We start from the raw sequence: 15,124 nt of genomic DNA on the forward strand, positions 1-15,124 counted from the left end.
ATTGTGACTATACATTGTTTGCACTGTTTTCTATTGCTATTACTGCATATTTTGGTATTGTGTACATATATCTTGTGTATATTTGCTATCCTCATACTGAGGGTACTCATTGAGATACTTTGGCATTTTGTCATAAAAATAATTATTTTTAGTATATCTGTGTATCGTGTTTTCTTATGATATTGTGCATATGACACTAGTGGTACTGTAGGAGCTTCACTCGTCTCCTAGTTCAGCCTAAGCTGCTCTGCTAAGCTACCTTTTCTATCAGCCTAAGCTGCTAGACACCCCTCTACACTAATAAGGGATACCTGGGCCTGGTGCAAGGTGTAAGTACTCCTTGGTACTCACTACAAGCCAGTCCAGCCTCCTACAGGTACCCACAGCATTGACGTTCCAGGAGATCCATATGGGCTGCAGCATTTCTTTTGCCACCTATAGGGAGCTTAGACAAACCCTTGCACAGGCCTGCCATTGCAGCCTGCATGAAATAAAGCACACGTTATTTCACGGCCATTTTCACTGCACTTAAGTAACTTATAAGTCACCTATATGTCTAACCTTCACTTGCTGAAGGTTAGGTGCAAAGTTACTAAGTGTGAGGGCACCCTTGCACTAGCAAAGATGCCCCCACATAGTTCAAGGCCATTTCCCCAGACTTTGTGAGTGCGGGGAAACCATTACACACATGCACTACATATAGGTCAACACCTATATGTAGCTTCACAATGGTAACTTCGAATATGGCCATGTAACATGTCTAAGATCATGGAATTGTCCCCCCATTCCAAATTTGGTATTGGGGAGCCAATTCCATGCATCCTGAGGGCTCCACTATGGACCTCAGTACTGCCAAATCAGCTCTCTGAGGCTTGCACTGCAGGTACAGCTGCTGCACCTCACAGACAGGGTTCTGCCCTCCTGGGATCTGGGAAGCCCAGTCCCAGGAAGGCAGAACAAAGCATTTCCTTTGGGAGCAGGGTGTTACACCCTCTCCCTTTAGAAATAGGTGTTACATGCTGGGGAGGGGTAGCCTTCCCCAGCCTCTGGAAATGCTTTGAAGGGCACAGAAGGTGCCCTCCTTGCTTAAGCTAGTCTACACCGGTTCAGGGACCCTTGTCCCCTGCTCCGGCATAAAACTGAACAAAGGAAAGGGGAGTGACCACTCCCCTTTCCATCACCACCCTATGGGTGGTGCCCCGAGCTCCTCCAGTGTGTCCCAGACATTAGCCATCTAGCTTTGCAAGGTGTGGGGGCACTCTGGAGGCCTCTGAGTCGCCAGTGCCCCCTCCTGATAGGTCCATACCTGATAAGGTAGCCAACCCCCTCTCAGGGTTATTTAGGATCTCTTGAGATTCTGCTTGCAAGTTTCCTTCAGGACTCCTCTGCAACAACTTCAGCATCCTCTGACCTCAGATCAACCGCAGCCTGCTCCAAGAAACGCTGTAACTGCAACAAAGAATCCACAAGAGATACTTTTCTTCTGCAACCTAAGCTCCAAGTCAGCAACTGCAACAGTTTCCACGGTGTGCCCGCTCTGGGGACTCCCTGTCTTCATCCTGCACCAGAAGGGCCGAAGAAATCTCCTGTGGAGTGATGGAGTCTCTCTCCTGCTCCAAGCAGGCACCTTCCAAGACTATGACCAGTACCCTTGGACTCCTCTCACAGTGACGAGCGTGCTCCTAACGACACAGAGGGTGGACATCATCAACATACACTGTCCTGAGGTCCTGCTGACACAATTTGGAGGAGGTAAGACCTTGCCTTCCTTGAGAGTGATGGTACCCGTACTCTTCTTCGTCTTCTTCACCTCCTGAGGCCTCTGTGCACCATTTGCAAAATTCCTTTGTGCACTGCCTGGCCCAGGTCCCCAGCACTCCATCATGTGATGCTCAACTCGCTGAGTTGTTCTCCGGTGGCGTAGGACATTCTTTTGTTGTGCTGCATCAACAGCATTTTGCATCTCTTTTGTCCCCAGATCCTGTGACTCCTAGGGGTGCGGGCTGGCATCCTGAGGGCTCTCTAAAGTGCTAAGAGCCCCCTCTTCCTCCTCACACAGAGTTGAGGCCCCCAGGTCCCTCCTGGGTCCATCCAGTGCCATGTTGATGCAAAATGCACTTTTGTCATAGCCAAGGCTTGTTGGCGACTTCCAATACGAAATCACATCTGCAACGATCTTCACGTCATGCGACATCCTTTGCATCATGCAGGAACCCGCTGGCATCTTCCTAGGGTGCATTTCTGCAGTCTTTGACTAACCAGGGACTCTTCTTTTGCACCCTCTTCTGGGTTGGCAGGGGCTTCTGTACTTCCTGGAACTTCTTTCAACTTCTGGACTTGGTCCCCTTCCTTTACAGGTCTTCAGGTCTAGGAATCCAGCAGTTGATCTTTGCAGACTTGGTTGGTTGCTGCAAAATCCCAATCACGAGGTGTAGTGTGTCCAAAGGAAGCTTGCAATACTTTACTCCTGCTTTTCTGGACTCTGGGGTGGGGTAATTTACTTACCTTTGCTGTATTCTTACTCTCCCAGGGATTCTGCACACACTACACTTGTCTAGAGGGAATTCGTGATTCGCATTCCACTTTCTTAGTATTTGGTTTGTGTTGCCCCTAGACCTATTTTTTCCGATTGCATTCTATAGCATTTCCTATTGTTTGCATTGTTCTATGACTATTTACTTGGTTAATTTTGGTGTCTAGTGTATATATTGTGTATAATACTTACCTTCAGAAGGAGTATTTTCTCTAAGATATTTTTGGCACTGTGTCACTCAAATAAATACCTTTATTTTTGGTAACACTGAGTATTGTCTTTACTGGTGTATACGTGCTGTGTAACTATCAGTGGTTTTGCATGAGCTTTGCATGTCTCCTAGTTCAGCCTAAGCTGCTCTGCTATAGCTACCTCTGTCATCCTAAGCTGCTAGAACACTACTACTTCACTAACAAGGGATAACTGGACCTGGTATAAGGTGTAAGAACCCAAGGTACCCACTACAAACCAGGCCAGCCTCCTGCACCAGTGATAAAATTTCCGATGCATTGCTGTGCTGCGGCAGCATTGTGTTATTTCTTGTAAACAAAGCCCTTAGTGTGTACCCATCACAATTCTCTTGTTTTGTTCTATTGCTATGCAAATAGCTGCTTCAGAGTTCAAACAAACAGGAAGAGATGTGGCTGCTGGGTCTAATGTAGAAGAGAAGTAAGCACCAGGCCATTTTCTTCCCCAGGCTTTTGAACTAAAACTGAAAGCGCACACCTTTCTCTTTCATGGGAAATCTGGAAAAAAATATTTTCATAATTTGGCATTCCTAGACCTGGTGCACTGCAAAGTTTGTCTCTGAGCTCGAGGAAAGCACTCGTGCATTAATTGTCAAATGGGACCGGATCTACAATGTCACTGTGAGTAAACCTTACAAAAGACTTTGTAATCAGGGAAAAGTATAAAATAGCCAGCCATTCCCAAAAAGCATCCTCCCTTCACTCTGGATAGTCTGAGGATTCACTTGCAGGACTGTAAAAGCACATTCTTTTACACTTTCCTTTCCCCTTTTTGCCATGTGGTGATCAAGGAAGATCGCTTCTTTCATACAGTAGTGCATTCTTCATAGGTGAGACCTTATGACCAATATCTGCAAGATAGTTCAATAGTGCAATTGCATGCAACTTACAATCTTCTTTTGTCTTTGGAGTGACCATCAGGTCCTCTGTATACTGCGCCAGCACTGAGTTACAGAGCAGCTTCATATTTTTCTAATCTTTCTGTAGTATCTGACTTAAGATTGAGGGGCTTTCTGTCGACCCTTGTGGGATGCAGCAAACAATAACTTCATTGAGGAATCCTAAATCAAAAAGGTAACTGTGTCTGGATGAAGAAGAATGGGAAAGAATGCTTGGCACAAGTCAAATGACTGTGTACCATTCTGCAACTGCAGGAATCTGAAACAAAATTACATCATTATTCAGTACCACTCGAAAACATGGAACCAAAATTTTTGTTTATCTTTCAAAGATTTTGGACCACCCTCCATTTGCTACCCCTTTTTTATTTAATGCCCTTCACCAGAGAGTTGCAGGGACTACCTAGCACCTTTCTCAGGACACCCTACTTTATCAGCTTCTCAATGACTGGCTTTATTCCCTCTTCTGTTTCTCATGAAGGTTTATGCTGATGAGTTTGAGGGTAAACTGCACATGGTTTCACTGCAGTCTTCACTGGCTCTCAATATTGATGAATGCAGTTTCTTTATCTGTGAAATTCAATAGCTGTTCTTTCGCTGTACGTCTTAAATCAAGAGGCAGGTCATCTTTTGTAAGAACTGGGAACAACTGAACGTTTGAATCATGTGATTTTATTTTGAATTCCAAATCTTCGTCTTGAGCTTGAATTGCGACACGATCTGGCACACAGTAAACAACACAATTGATCTTGCAGAGTAAATCCCTAACTGTATGAAATTGGGTTGTTGAGTTGCATCGGACTGGGAAAAAGGCACAAGTTGAGGCTGACCACGATGGAGGGGAGGTTGGCTATAGGGACCTAGTAAAGCCCGCTGAACAGAGCACCTTAAATCCTGGTTTGCAGAGCATTGTGAGGATCCACACTGAAGATACCTTGCACAGCCAAAGTGATGTGTTGGTTCTGAAATGTGGTGAAGCTGCGATGTGAAAGCATGCATCATCATTATGGATCACTTTGATGGGGCTTGCGATGCAAAGTATGGCGTTGATGATGCTGCAGCAGTTGGAGTGATGCGTCAGTTCAGAGGAGCTGCAAGGCTGCAATTCGGAGTCAAGGCTGCTATCGATGGAGGTTGCGAGTGCCTGCAATGGGACTACGCCGCACATATGTATTGCAGATCTTTGCGATTGGTCCAATCCATGCAGTAGCGGCTATGCGTAGGTACTGCTCAGATTTGAACTACACAGCAGAGGGGATGCATTGGTTCTGCTGGATTCACAGAGGCTGGTAGAGCCCACTTCCAAGGTTACAGGACTGGGGTGGCACCACTTGGGTGAGTAGAGTCACAGAGGCAGAGTCTAGGTGCAGGGTCATTGGAAGCCTAGTATGTCCTTGACAATATAATTGAGCGTCACTCCACAGTAATCCTATAACACAATATTCTAATAATTCAAATGAACATGGTTTAAATTCTGACCATGAGTTAGAGTATTTTCTTGGTGACAGATAAAGGAATTGATAGGAATCATAATACATGTAATTGTGAGGCTGATACCAGTACATATACGAAATCTTAAACTACAGGATCATAGGGATTTTAGTTTTACACATAACTGATATATGTTTGATATTTGAAAAAGGGATTGGCTATATTTAATTGATTTAATATATACTGCAAACATTATATAAAAACTTTGATATTCGGGGCAGTTTTGGTAACAATAGTATTTGCATGAGTGACACGATGGGACCTTAGATGTTGTTAGGCCTATAGGCATTAGGATAATCAAAGAATATTTGAATAACTTAGCGAACAGGCTACTCAGATTAGTTGTAACCTTTAGTTCGCTAGGTAGAATGTGGTTTGAGAAATAGTCTGTCTTCTATGTCTGTAATTATGGGAAGCTTTGTTAAAAAAATGTGTTCACGATTCATGAAATACCACAATTAGGTTTATCTTGTTATATTTTCAAGACTGTTGTAATAATATGTATTTAATTACAAAGCAAATCTTAAACATATAGTATTTGTAAACGAATGCGAAGTAAATACGGAGTTAGCACCAGTCTGCTTTCTATGTCTACGATCGTAGGGGGGAACTTTTAAACGCGGAAGAACAACGTGTTTCTTTTTTACACATTTCACCACAGTACTCGCGGCGTGTGTGCCAAGCAAAGGCAGGTAAGGGATTTTCGCGCAGGTAATTGAACTAGAAACCTAGTAATAATAATATGAGATAGAGATTACATTTTATATCATCTTTTTTCTTAGGATACGCTTCTTTCACACTAGGGGCATCCATATTAAAATCATATTGCTAATACAAATAGTAAGGTAAGCATTACTGGGTGAATACTACCTCATTAACTGTAGAAATGAGATATGGTCAATATAGATAATATGAACATATTATTTAATTTCAGATTATACATTTCAGCGTGACGACTATTGAATGATCATTAGGTAAACACAGATCTCTGTGTGTGGGATCATCTATTTCAAAACGAGGTATTAGTCACTATTATTCTTCATACTTATAAGCATGGTATTGTTTTTTGGAGTAAATATATGGGAAAATATTTAAACATCACATAGCATGACTTATACGAATGAATTAGCTGCACAACTAATAGGGTTCTATGTGTAAGTGGTGTGACATATATAGTTGGTTTTGCATGAATCGGTCTGTGCACATAAAAAGGAGGAGATTTGCAATTTGAAATTGTAAATTAGAAGAAGGTCATAGTGTTTTGAATCACGGTTTCCACAAGTGAATGGACACTAGTCACATGGTATGGTGAGGGGTCATTTGATCAATATATGTATTGTGAGTTTAATTCTATGTTATGTATTGAATGTTGTTTGTTGCAGAGAGTCCTGAGGAAGTCAAGGGGTATTCCCCAGACGAAACACGTGTTGACTGGAACAGTATGAAAGGACAACAATATGGATGGATCAGCATGAAGTAACAATGATATGAACATTTTTGGCTATGGAAACTACTAAGAAGAATAAAGCATTATGGTTAAATTCACGGAAGAATATTTTACTTATGGACATTTGAATTATTAGAATATTGTGTTATAGGATTACCATGGAGTGCCTCTCAATTATATTGTTTTGGACAATATTTGTTATTCTGGGTTTGTAGGGGGGATTTCCCACAGAGTAGGCATCGCTTGGCTAATAAATGGTCGGTTTAATTTGAGAGGGAGCGCCAGTTACTCAATTTGTAATCACCCCAGAAGAGTTTTGGTAGTATGACCTTGAGGCTTCAGATCAGGAGGCCAGTCAACCAGCCCTCTGAATAACTCTGGGATTCTGGTTTCTGGGTTCAAAAGATGCAGGGCCAGTCCTTCTCACCCAAGCAAGAGGGCAGTGGGCAGCATTTCAGCAGAGTGCCAGTCCATTCAGCAGCACAGTAGCCCTTATTTTTGGCAGAGATTCCACTGGTCTAGAGGTGTACTGAAGAGTTGGTGTCTGAGGTCCAGTATTTATACCCAGTTGTACCTTTGAAGCTTCTAGAGGCATGGCTTTGAAATGCACAGTTGGCCTGCCTTCCTGGCCCATGGCTCTAGATTAACTACACACAGGGGGTGATTCTAAGCTTGGCGGGCGGCGGTAGCCGCCCGCCAAGCGGGAACCGCCTGAAGACCGTACCGCGGTCAAAAGACCGCGGCGGTCATTCTGGGTTTCCCACTGGGCTGGCGGGCGACCGCCGAAAGTCCGCCCGCCAGCCCAGCGGGAAACACCCTTCCCACGAGGACGCCGGCTCAGAATGGAGCCGGCGGAGTGGGAAGGTGCGACGGGTGCAGTTGCACCCGTCGCGAATTTCAGTGTCTGCAGAGCAGACACTGAAATTCTTTGTGGGGCCCTCTTACGGGGGCCCCTGCAGTGCCCATGCCATTGGCATGGGCACTGCAGGGGCCCCCAGGGGCCCCACGGCACCCCATACCGCCATCCTGTTCCTGGCGGGTGATCCGCCAGGAACAGGATGGCGGTATGCGGTGTCAGAATCCCCATGGCGGCGCAGCAAGCTGTGCCGCCATGGCGGATTCCCATGGGCAGCGGAAAGTCGGCGGTACACTGCCGGCTTTCCGCTTCTGGTCGCGGCTGTACCGCCGTGGTCAGAATGCCCGGCGGTGCACTGCCAGCCTGTTGGCGGTGCTACCGCCAAACTCCGCCCTGGCGGTATTTATCGCCAGGGTCAGAATGACCCCCACAGAACTTTGTGTGGAGGAACAACACAGCCTATTCATGTGGAAGTGGAGCTGGACCCAGGTCTTCCCACCCATCCTGCCAGTAATGGCCCATCCAGTCACACCTAAACTCCCCATAGTGTGTTGCTGTCTAGGAGGAATACACAAAGCTCAACTGTCCATTACACCCTGTCATTTGACCCAGAGACAAATTACAGGGACTATATGGCTAAGGCAGGAAAATAATCATTTTCTAAAAGTGGCATGTTCAAAATTGTAATTTCACATCCGACTTCACCCTACGTTAGGTTTTTTACTTACAATTCCAAAGATACCAAACATGATCTGGTTACCTGTTCCCATTTGGAAATTTCAGCTTATTAGAGGTAATTAGGTAACTCCAATATTAGTCTTTAGGAGCGGTAGGCCTTGCAGTAGTGAATAAATACATGTAAGAGATTTTCACTACTAGGACGTGTAAGACTTAAAAGCACATATCCTACTTTTTTATGTAGACTGCACCCTGTCCTCTGGCCTGTTCAGGGCCTACCGTAAAGGTGGCTTATATGTATTAATAGGGAAGGTTTTGCCAGGTCAAAAGGCAGTTTGAAACTGCACACACAATGGCAGACTTGTGACATGTTTAAAGTGCTACTTAAGTGGGTGGCACGATCAGTGCTGTAAGCACACTAGTAGTATTTAAAACATTCAAAAAAATACTTTATTTTGGTCAAAGACCATAAAAGAAGTAAATTCATAAAAACATTGTTAGAAATTCACAATTCATTGTTTCTTTCATAGCACCATAGTATAAACTTCACTGCATAGCTCATGTACAGCCAAAAGCAATTCTAGTGGTAAATTAAATGTTTAATTATGAAAAAATCATGAACAAAATGCATTATAAAAAATCAGAATAAGATATCCATGTTTAAAAATCAATACAATAGTGTTACAGGATATTGAGATCAGTGACAATAGCAACCTATTCGGGATGGACATCTGGTGTTAGGTCATAACCACTGCCTCACAGAGGGAGCCTCCTCCATTCCCCACCTCTGAAGTATTAAACCGTGTGCAATAGCGTTGCCAATATTCAGTAAACATTGTACACTTTTTTCCTGCCCCTGAATAACATTAGAATAGCCAAACAAAGCAATCATAGGTTCTGGTGGTATATATGTCTGAGTTATGCCTACTAGATTCCGGAAAACATTTTGACAGAATTTTTTAAGTACTGGGCATGCGTAAAAAAATATGGCACTGGTCTCCTGCACTGTCTTGTTTGCAGCAGAAACACTGATCAGGAATTGCTATATTCATCCGATCCAATCTGTGGCGGGTATAATAGGCAATCCACGTAGAGAGAAATCCCATTCTTTTAAAACTGGCAGCCCTCAAGAATTTGTACCCCAATTCTGAAATATATTTCCAACCACCTTTAGTGATGAAGCAACCAGTAGCGTTAATCATTTTAACCAGCTGTTCCTCCACTAAAGTACTCTGAATATTGATGCATATGGCCCTACATCAGTTTCCAATGCCGATTAGATGGCTTTTATACAACAGACACAGCAATATATGCTTCTCTGGGACTTAATACCATATAAGTTGAGAAAGGGTGGCTTACTATCTTTGCCCACTAAAAGTCAGATTTCTTGCATGTACATCTAGGTGTTGACTAATTTCATGCTATTTCAAGTGTCTTTCATTATTGTAAAAACCCCAAAATCTAGTGAAGCCCTTCGGCTACCATCAATCCAATAACACTTTAGGGATATTAATACCAAACACTCAAGAGTCTTCTAATGAAATGAAGACTTGACAACTTGTTCTATCCCACGTCCGGAACAGCTCTTTGATACAGTACTCCAATACAGGTCAAAACTTATACCCTATTCTCTTAGACAATTTGGGTATTTTTACGAAAGAAAACAGATCAATCGAAGATTCCTTAGCCATCTGTATCAACATTAAATTATCTGTCACTGCAGAATTTGACATGCTTAGGGCTACGTAATTCAAGGGTGAAGCATGATAATAGGTTTGACAGTGAGGAGGATCTCGTCCTCCTACTATGTCGAGTTGTAAAATTACGATCTTTATCCTGGGCGGCTTATTGTGCCAAATTAATCATTGACAAAGTTGATCAAGTTCTCTAAAGTATGGTTTGCTGATTGTTGGACCTGGCCCTTTTTGCAGGATCTTCCCCAATTGTTCTGCCTCCTTCCTCCTATTTTGTCTGACACGTTTAGGTTGGCTTTAGGACTCTGGGCACTTTACCACTGCTATCCAGTGCTAAAGAGCATATTCTCACTGTTTAAATTGTATTGGTGATTGGTTTATCCATGATTGGCATATTTGATTTACTAGTAAGTCCCTAGTTAAGTGCACTAGAGGTGCCCAGGGACTGTAAACCAAATGCCACTGGTGAGGCTGTAGCACTGATTGTGCCACCCACATGAGTAGCCCTGTAAACATGGCTCTCCTAAGGAACTCCTAAGGTAGGAACCAGGTAGCCCCATGTGCAGGGTGCAGGGTACTTAAAAGGTAGGACATGTACTGGTGTGTTATACATGTCCTGTTAGTGAAATACTGACAAATTCATTTTTCACTATTGCAAGGCCTTTCCCTCCCATAGATTAACATGTGGACTGCCTTTAAAAATCTTTTAAGTGCAGTTTCCCATTGGGAGCAGATAGAGAAATGGAGTTTGGGGGGTCTCTGAACTCACAATTTTAAAAACACATATTTTGGTAAAGTTGTTTTTTAGATTGTCAGTTTGAAAATGCAACTTTTAGAAAGTGGGCAATTTCTTGCTTAGCCATTCTGTGCCTCTGCCTGCTTGAGGAATCCACAGCTGAGTAAGACTGACAGGCTGTTTTTGAATTCCCTTTAGACAGTGACACAAAAGGAGCTGCGAAGTGTCCTACATATCCTAATGAGTTTCCTGGGCTACAGTGGGGAGGGAGCTGACACCTGCACCTGAAAGGGCTGTGCCTATCCTCACACAATGCAGTCTCCAACTCCCTGGTATGTGTCAGTGGCCAGGCCTGGGCAAGGCATGATCTTGTAAACAATAGAGACTTTCCTTTGAAGTTTGGTTACTTCAAAGACAGAAATGGGTATAAGTAATGGACTCAAAAGCCCAAACTTTTAGATTACTTCTGACGAACCTCTGCCAAGGAGAAGAGCTCAAGAGCTGGAGAAGGAGAACTGCTGCTTTGCCTGTGAGTGTGCTTTGCTGGGTTGGCCTGCAATTGCTGCTTCTGCCTTAGAGAGGACAAAGACTGGACTTTCCTGCTTGTAAAGTGTCTCCAAGGGTTTGGACTGAGCTTGCCACCTGTTCTGAAGTCTGAGAGCCATCAAAGACTTCCACTGCCAGCACCTAGACTTTTTTACTGCGACTCCTATCCTGCCAAGTGGTGCCTAATCGAGTCCCTGGGCCCTTGAAAGGAGAGGCTGGTGGAACCAAGACTGAAAGTCATGCACAGGAGCCGTGCAGGAGAAAAATCGATACAGCACCTGCGTCGTGGCTGAAAAATAGACACACCACCTGCATCTCGGCTAGGAAACCAACGCAATACCCATATGTAGCTACCAAGATCAACGCTTCACCACCGTGCAATGAAATTTCAAATGCATTGTTGCTGGGCGTCAAAATCACCATGAACCTGTGCAGATCTGAGGTTGCCTGTCTAGAAATCGACGCATCACTCTTCTGTGCGAGAGAAAAACGATGCATTCCCTACCCGACCACAGAAGAAACAACGCACGGCCTCACTTGCGAGTAAGGAATCAATGCATTGCAGACTTTTTTGACGCACGCTCATCCATGCAGCTTTATTTTTGACAGAAACCAGGTATTCTGTGTAAAAATATTGCATCCATTGATTTCTATAGATTAAGACTCTTTTTACTCTTCATAACTTTACATGTGTATGTTGGATTTTTGTTGTTTTGGTCATTGTTTGATTTAGATAAATATTGGCTATTTTTCTAAACTGGTGCTGTGTCTCTTTTATGGTATTTTCACTGTATTACTGTATGTGTTGGTACAAATACCTTACACATTGCCTTTGAGTTAAACATGACTGCTTGAGCCAAGCTACCAAGGGGGCGAGCAGGGGTTGTCTTAGGAGTGTAACTCCATTATCCTGAGTAGAGTGAGGGTCCCTGCTTGGGCAGAGTGCAAACTGACTGCCAACCAGGGACCCTATTTCTAACACTGATAATAACAATTAGGGCCAGATTTAACAGGAAATGAAGGTGCGCAGTGCTGCGCCAAATTTGGCAGCATCACACATCATCATTTTCAAAATGCAGGATGTGCCTTATTTACGGCGCACTCAAGTGTTTCCCCCTGTGCTGGCGCTAAATTTGCTGCTGTGCACCAACTTTGCCACCCTTGCACCATAGTGCAAGGATGGCTGCGTTGAGGGTGGGATTATTTTGGTGCAGGAAGGAACACCTGCCTGCACAAAAACAATCTTAAATTGTGATTTGCTCTTTCTATGTGTGCTGCAGAATGCAGAACCTAAGGGATTTAGCAAGCAGCATGGAAAAAGGATTCTGATCTCAGTCCAGGTGGGGAATGGTATATTAAAGTTCACAGGGCAAAATTATTTGTTAATCCATTGGTCTGCATGACGTTGAAGGGGTAACATCCAATTTAAATCAATCATGTGACTAAAACTTGAAACAATGGTGTGGATTGTCAGGTTGTTCTTGAGAGCAGCGTCCATCTGTACTCTTCAATGCAAGATTGCAACAATTGTATAAGTTGCAAACCCACAGTCCTAAATGTTCAGTCTTCAAGGACAACTTCCCAGACTAACTATCTGTAGAACAATAGACATCTATTACCAAGCTAGCATTCTCATGGGAATTAAATCTGAAAGAAAGGTTCACGTTCGCAAGATGACTAGACATTTTTTGCACAGTTATGAATACAGGGCCTAACAGGCCTCACTTAGACTAATGACAGTGAATTAAACATCACATTAAACCATGCAAATAAAACATATTTCAATACACAAACTATAAATTCATCAGTAATAAACCTTCTTTAGCATTCACATTACAATAACTTTAAACAAAATAACTGTTAATACATTTCTGTTAATGTGGTGCAAAACCACATTTCTCGGTTTTTGCTAACTATTTTAAAAATCTTCACATTAGAAATTTGAAATAGTTTTAATGCAGACTATTAGTTCATACTCTAAAATATAACACAGTGAGAAAGTAATTCTTAAAACATGAAATGTAATCTCTATATCACATAGGCACATGGGTTTTGGTAGTCTAGACTAAATGCACACTAATATGGCTTCACAGTGCATCACTTTACAACCAAACTTTTAGTACTTTGTTTAACATAATTTCTAAACTGTCACACATAGCTGATCACTGTGACCACAAAGTCCTCATGTCCCATGCTAAAATAACATACTGGAATTTGCTGGGTATGCACACACCCTACCCTATTTAGATCCGCAGTATATTCCTACCTGAAGCGCCACGCAATACATATTATCTTCATACAAGAATCTCATTTAATACGTCTTGAAGTAACAAGACTACGATGCAGATGGCAGGGCAAGTACATGCCACTTATTTCTCCTCTTATGCCCGGGGAGTACTGCTATGGGTACGTCCTGGGCACCTTTTGCCTCGGAAATAGCAGTCATAGATTCTAAAGACAGATATGTATTTGTTAAAGGTTGCCTAATTGGTAATTACATCCTTCTAGGGAACATCTACCCTCCTAACACAGACCAACACTCCTTCTTACAAACCATCTCAGGAATGCTCTCCAACTGGAGCAGAATCCCATGGCTGTTGAGGGGCAATTTTAATACCATACTTTATGTCAACCTAGCTCGCTCATTTCCCCCTCTCCCATGCAAAGCAGCTACCTCCAATACATTAGCACTGCAGGAGTGTCCTAGCCAATGGCACTTTACAGATGTCTGGTGTCACGTCACCCACCGACAGAAAATACTCTTGCTACTCCCTGCTCAAAAACTCCACATCAAAATTTACTGCTTTCTTGGGCACCCCTGGGTCGCACCCACTCTGATCACAACCCCCAATACTTACACCTTCATGGGACACATGTCCACACATCATTCCAACTTGGTGATTGCAGCCAGTAGCCTTGGAGGATCCCCCACTCCATGCAACACTGGGCACCGCTATTGACACGTATATTGAACACAACGTAGGCACTGCCTCATGATGATTATTTGCTTGGGACACACTAAAGGTTACACTCAGGGGACACTGTCTGGGAACGAGGAATGGCATGCGCCACCAAATTGAGGAGGAACTCACAGGATGAACACACTCTTCTACTGTTAGAAACCTGAGAATTACAAGATGCTTCTGTCACAAATAACCTCAATGAAGCACGAAGCACACGTCACTTTGGTAGAGCGTTTTAGTTGCCTTATTTATAAGGCACACTCTACCAAAACCCATGCCTCTGCAGATAGAGCAGGCTCCATCTTAGCCTGGCTGATTAGGCAAGAACAACCCCGAAAACCCATCACCACACTGCGCTCAGCAGGCAATGTTCTTTTATACACTCAACAAGACAATCATACAGAACTACACAACACAGCACTTAATCAAAAATCATTAACACCAGTCTGGATGAGATCCATGCATTCCTCTCCTCGCTACTTATCACTCACCTCACTGCGGATCAACAAGACAAACTGGATGAACAAATAACCTTATCTGAAATACACGGAACAATATGAGCATTTGCAAATGTGCAAGACACCAGGACCAGACGGTTTGCCTACCAAATTTTACAAAACATGTGTGATACATTTAACCCCCCATATTAAAAAAATGTATGAAGCTGCCCAGGAGTCTTCTTTTCTCACAAAGTCCCTCTATGAAGCTCTACTCAGATCTCTTCCCAAGCATAAAGAGATACCACGGTCCTAGGTTCGTATAGACCCCTAGCTTTAGTAAATACAGATTATAAAATCCTTTAAAAAATACTGGCCGATTGGCCCCATTTGTCCCTCAAATAATACACTCAGATCAAAATGGCTTTCTTCCTGCTCAGAGGAACTTCCTTAAACCTACGTCACTTTTTTCGTCTCACGCCTCATGTGGCTGACCTTGAGCAGGCTGCATGGTGCTTGATCTTGAAAAAGGTTTTGATTCAATGGAATGGAGCTTTTTGCTTGAAACACTGCCGCAATATGGTACAAGACCTAGA

This window comes from Pleurodeles waltl, chromosome 4_2 (assembly GCF_031143425.1).
Source record: "Pleurodeles waltl isolate 20211129_DDA chromosome 4_2, aPleWal1.hap1.20221129, whole genome shotgun sequence".
In the NCBI taxonomy this organism is placed as follows: Eukaryota; Metazoa; Chordata; class Amphibia; order Caudata; family Salamandridae; genus Pleurodeles; species Pleurodeles waltl.